The sequence below is a fragment of the Tachyglossus aculeatus genome, chromosome 4, assembly GCF_015852505.1.
Source record: "Tachyglossus aculeatus isolate mTacAcu1 chromosome 4, mTacAcu1.pri, whole genome shotgun sequence".
Lineage (NCBI taxonomy): Eukaryota > Metazoa > Chordata > Mammalia > Monotremata > Tachyglossidae > Tachyglossus > Tachyglossus aculeatus.
Genome location: NC_052069.1, coordinates 51,203,898 through 51,210,162, shown reverse-complemented (window position 1 = coordinate 51,210,162; position 6,265 = coordinate 51,203,898). Strand labels below are relative to the sequence as shown.

Genomic DNA, 6,265 nt, shown 5'->3' with positions numbered 1-6,265 from the left:
GTAATAAATGTGAATGGCAAACAGCAGTTTCTACAAATCATTCCTAAGTATCTCAAATTTCTCCGTTTATTGTCAGGAACTGGTACGTCTCAGATCATCTAAATGGTGGTCTTTGAATATAGAACATTTTATTAGGCATCACTACTCCATGGCAACCTGATCTTTATAAAAAGGAATGTTTATGTTTATTGTCCAGATGTCAACACTTAGAGTACCATTATAGGCAAGGCTAAATTAGCTTTTCCAAAAGAAACTTCAATTGTCAAGGTATAATATTTCAGCTATTTGGAAACAAGCTGTCAGGCTGGGTGTTAGCATTTTTTTAATGGCTTAAATATAAGATATTTCTTATGGTAGAGCGGCATAACCTCATTTCCAACACATTTTACCAAGCTCTGGGGGGAAATGTTTCATTAAAAAGATTTGCTAAAGAACTGATTTGTCCTAATGGAATATACATAAAATGGCACATGCTGAAGATATAAATTGTCAAAACGGCAAACTGGGTTAGAGTTTCCTTTTAAAATATACAAAGTGGAAGTAATCCTTGACTGGCATTCAATAACACTGCATGGGAGAACAGCTGAACAGCAATAGTGACAGCAGTTTTTTTTTTACATCTAGAAGAGAGGACGAAATGAGATTATTAACAAAAATGAAGTTAGAACACAAAATGTCAGTACACCTGATTTTGAAAGAACCCGAGGAAAAGTGAGTTAGATGGAACAATAAGGAAGTTCTTCCAACCTTGAATTACTTCCCCATTGCCTGAAGTTTTTCCCCTAGCCTCGGTTTGTCTTTCAGAAACCAAGGCATCCCATGACTATTACAGTGCCTTTGCTTTCCCAACCCAACCTAACACGGTTTTAGACCAAAATCTACAGATTTGACACCCACAAAATAATCCCGGTGTAAGATTCGAAAGCGAGGTCAGTCAGCTTTCAATGGTGCTAACCTGGACTTCATGTATAAAGCCACATGAACTACATAATGACACTGATGACTACAATAATAATGATAATATTCATTAAGCACTTTTGTGTGCTAAATGTTGGAAGGTAATCCTACTGCATTTAGCTCTTGGGCTAAAAGGGCTAAAAGTCCACCTTGTGCCCATTTTAAAGAGGGGAAAATGAGGTACTGGAGAGGTTAAGTGACTCGCTCATCTCTAGACTATAAGCTCATTGTGGGCGGGGAATGTGGCTACCAACTTCATTACACTGACCTCTCCCAAGTGCTAGTATGATGCTCTGCACACAGTAAGTGCTAAATAAATATGAGATAATGATTGCCCAAAGTCACACAGTAGGTCAGGTTGCTTCCCTCCCAATCCTGTGCTTCTTTCACTTGTCCATTCTTCCTCCCATCCTGCCTTTATAATCAGTGTGATAAAGCATTTGAAAGTCCTTTCAAATTTCCAGAATCTGCCTCTTCCTCTCCATCCAAATGACCACCATACTGGTCCAGGTAGTTGTTATATCCTGACTAGACTGGACATCCACCCCCTCGTGGATGTCCTGACCTCCAATCTCTCCCCTCTCCTGTTTGTACTTCACCCTGTAACCCAGATAATTTTTCTAAAACATGTTCTGTGCACAGCTTGTTGTGAGCAGAGAATGTGTTTATTGGTAATAATAACGATAATGATCATTATAATGGTACTTGTTAAGCACTTAATATGTGCCAGGCACTGTCCTAATCACTGGGGTGGATACAAGCGAATTGGGTTGGACACAGTGCCTATTCACATTGGGGCTCACAGTCTCAATCCCCATTTTACGGATGAGGTAATTGAGGCACGGAGAAGTTGAAGTGACTTGCCCAAAGTCACACAGCAGACAAGTGGAGGAGCCAGGATTAGAACCCATGACTTTCTGACTCACAGGACCGTGCTCTATTCACTATGCCATGCTATTTCTCCAACTCTACCAACTCTGTTGTTGTATTATACTCCCCTGCACACTGTAAGCGCTCAGTAAATGTGATTGATTGATTCACCTATCCACTCCTCAAAACCTCTATTGGTTAATCATTCTTTCTGCATCAAGTAGAAACTCCTTGCCATTGGCTTTAACACACTCAAGCAACTCTGTCCTCTCTCTCAGCTTTCCTCTTACTAGACCCTAGCTCATTTTCTTTGTTCCTCCCAAGACCATCTATTCACTGACCCTTATTCTCATTTCTCCCATCTCCAACCACTTGTTCCCACCCTCCTACCTACTCATTCTTTTCTCTCTCATCACCAACTTCTTGCTCCTCCCCTCGCATATGCATGAAACTCCCTCTCCTTTTAGATCCAGTACACCACTACTCTATTTTCGAAACCTTCTAAAACTACATCTCCATGATTAAACTCTCATATTCTTACTCCAAACCTCTTCCAACAAGCCACTTCAAGACTTCTGCATCATCTAAGCACTTGAATACATGCCCCTCCACCTTCCCTAGTTGCGCTTATAAAAATATTTTAAACCATTCCTTAAATATCATCAAATTTGTTTCCAAGCCACAGTGATTCCATAGACACATTATTTCCAGAACATCCTTTCTTCTGCCATAAAGTTGTTCTGTACTCTGTTTCCATAGAGTTCTCTTGGTAAAGATGCGGAAGTGGTTTACCATTGCCTTTTTCCATGCAGTAAAAAACTTGAGTCTCTGCTGTTGTCTTTGATCAACATTTTAATCACTTGGTCATCTGCCTTTGACTCTTTTCCATGCCACTGTTGCCCAGCACAGAAGTGGTTTACCACTGCCTTTTTCCATGCAGTAAAAAACCTGAGTCTCTGCTGTTGTCTTTGATCAACATTTTAATCACTTGGTCATCTGCCTTTGACTCTTTTCCATGCCACTGTTGCCCAACACAGATGAATCAATTTTGTCTGATGCTTAGGTTTAGACCTTTTCATTATGGGTAACTGTATTTAGCATAGCTCTGAGCTTCATAAGCACATAAGAGCTCTCCTGCTACAATAAGGCATCAATTCATATTAAACCATTGTTGTCTTATGCTGTTGAGTTGTCTCCAACCCACAGCGACGCCATAGGCACATCTTTCCCAGAGCATCCCAATTCCATATGCAATCATTCTGGTAGTGGATCCATAGAGTTTTCTTGGCAAAAATACGGAAGTGGCTTACCATTGCCTCCTTCCTTGCATTAAATGAGTCTCTGCCCTCGACTCTCTCCGATGCTGCTGCTACTGATCAGCACAGGTGAGTTTTGAGTTGTAGCAGATTGTCTTCCACTCACTAGCTACTACCCAAGCTAGGAATGGAATAGATATGCCTCTGCTTGACTCTCCCTCCTGTAGTCGTGACTGGTAGAGTACTGGAAACTCCCCAGGTGTGACCCTGAGAGGGGATTAAACCATTACTCTAATAATAATAATGATGGTATTTGTTAAGCACTTACTATATGTCAAGCGCTATTCTAAGTGCGGGATAGATACAAGTTAGATAGGTTGGACATAGTTCTTATACCACATGGGGCTCACAGTCTTTATCCCCATTTTACAGATGAGGTAACTGAGGTATAGAGAAGTTAAGTGACTTTCCCAAGGTCATACAGCAGACAAGCGGTGGAGCTGGGATTAGTACCCAGGTCCTTTCTGAATCCCAGGCCCATGTTCTATCCACTAGAGAAGCAGCATGGATCCGTGGAAAGAGCACACGGGCTTTGGAGTCAGAGGTCATGGGTTCAAACCCCGGCTCCGCTAGTTGTCAGCTGTGTGACTTTTGGCAAGTCACTTAACTTCTCTGGGCCTCAGTTACCCCATCTGTAAATGGAGATGAAGACTGTGATCCCCCCGTTGGACAACCTGATCATCTTGTAACCTCTCCAGCACTTAGAACAGTGCTTTGCACATAGTAAGCACTTAATAAATGCCATCATCATCATCACTAGGCCATGCTACTCTCTCTGTCCTGTAATTTATTTTAGCAAATGTCCCATCTGCAGGATTGCAAAGACTTAGTAGTGTACTGCACAGATTAAGCACCTAATAAATATGATTGATTGATTGGTAATCATTTGGAAAAGTTTAATTAGGCTAATAAGCATGATCCCTGATCTCAAGAAACTTATAATCAAGTAAAGGAGAAAGACACTCAAATAATTTACTGATAGGAAGAATTTCCATTGGGTGTAGGAATCTGTGGTATTCACTGGTCAGAACTGGCATTTTGCTTGGTAACTTTGATTTTCAGAAATACCTGATAGCAGATCTCAGATTCATTCATTCATTGAATTCAGTCGTATTTATTGAGCACTTACTGTGTGCAGAGCACTGTACTAAGCACTTGGGAAGTACAAGTCAGCAACATACATTCTGCATATATTCAGATACCCTGCATTGTGCTGTATTTCGATTGCTAAGGTGTCCAGCAGAACAGAAAGAGGTCTGTCTGCTCTTTGATGAGTTCCAGCTCTCTGCTACCACTGCCATCTTAATTAAAGGGCAGTGTGTTTTGTTTTATCTGATCTCAGGCATGCCAAGATGAAAAGGCCTCAAGCCCAATCTCCAGAGGACAACCAGAGGAAATGAATGGTAATCAATCAAACAGTGGTATTTCTTGAGTGCTTACGATATGTGGAGCACTGTACTAAGCATTTGGGAGAGTACAATACAACAGAATTAGTAGATAAATTCCCTGCCTAAGCTTTGTTACCAAAAACTCACTAGTGCCGTCACAGTCTCGAGGGAGTCCAAATTCTTGCCCAGTGCACCTTTCTATTGGAGGTACCATTGTGATCAAAATTAATTTTAGTTTCTGGTTCTGGGCCTGGGGGACCACAGTGGTGTCATGTGTTTTGTCATTGTCCCCCTCCTCCCCAGGAGTTGGTATCAGCACCAACAGCTCAGAGCCCTTTAATAATAATGATAATCCATTCGTTAAGCACTTATTATATGCCAGGCACTGTACTAAGAGCTGGGGTGGATACAGGCAACTTGGGTTGGACACAGTCCCTGTCCCACATGGGGTTCACAGGCTCACTCCCCATTTTACAGATGAATCAATCAATCAATCAATCAATCAATCAATCGTATTTATTGAGCGCGTTCTGTGTGCAGAGCACTGTACTAAGAGCTTGGGAAGTACAAGTCGGCAACACATAGAGACAGTCCCTACCCAACAGCGTGCTCACAGTCTAGAAGGGGGAGACAGAGAACAAAACCAAACATACTAACAAAATAAAATAAATAGAATAGATATGTAGATAGATAGATATGAAGTAACTGAGGCACAGAAAAGTGAAGTGACTTGCCTGAGGTCACACAGCAGACAAGCGGCACAGCCATGCCGGAATTAGGACCCATGGACCATGTGCCTGGCACTGTTCTAAGCTCTAGTATAGGTACAAGCAAATTGGGTTGGACATAGTCCCTGTCCCATATGGGGCTCCCAGGACTGAGCTCTATCCACTATGCTGTGCTCATCTCCGTGCTCATCTTTTCCCAAAGAGGAAGTAAGGAGGGAGGGATTGAGGCAAGAGATGGGTGAGGGAAGATGCAGCGTAGGTTAGTGGATAGAGCTTGGGCTTGGGAGTCAGAAGGACCTGGTCTCTAATTCAGGCTTTCCCACTGGGTGACCTTGAACAAGTCTCTTCACTTTGATTCATTCAATCGTATTTATTGAGCGCTTACTGTGTGCAGAGCACTGTACTGAGTGCTTGGGAAGTACAAGTTGGCAACATATAGAGACGGTCCCTACCCAACAACGGGCTCACAGTCTAGAAGTGGGAGACACTTCTCTGTGTCTCAGTTACCTCATTTAAGCCTAAGACTATGAGCCCCATATGGGACAGGGACTATGTCCAACCCAATTTGCTTGTACCTATACTAGAGCTCAGAACAGTGCCAGGCACATGGTAAGCATTTAAAGAAATATCACAATTATTATTATAATCATTATTGTTACTAATATTATAGAATCATTTTAGATTCTTGTTGTGTATTTCTGCTAGGTATACTTAACAGAAATCTATATTCTCTTTTTACACAGAAAAATGAGAAATTCTTCATGGGAATACTAGCTCCCAAAGTCCTTTGCCTGGGGTGACCATAATCTCAATTCCTCATTATCCACACCTTTAGTTGGGGTGAAGGAGTCCAAAAGCCTCATGTGTCTCCAAAGGCAACCTATCTGTGTGCCTCTCTCAACAGCCGTTTATGAAGTCAGAGAGGGTGCATGATGCTTATGGCTGAGAAAATCTCCCAGAACCCTTCTGTCCCATGACCCCAGACGTCATACTGTATCCCTGCCCT

The 6,265-nt window shown here is 42.0% G+C and overlaps 1 non-coding gene across 1 annotated transcript; it reads right to left on the bottom strand.

Moving 5' to 3' along the window:
• Nucleotides 1-3,222: 3,222 nt before the first annotated feature.
• On the bottom strand, nucleotides 3,223-3,360 carry LOC119927661. The gene has a single exon (XR_005450642.1). It is a non-coding gene; the product is annotated as a small nucleolar RNA SNORA7 (small nucleolar RNA).
• Nucleotides 3,361-6,265: the final 2,905 nt, after the last annotated feature.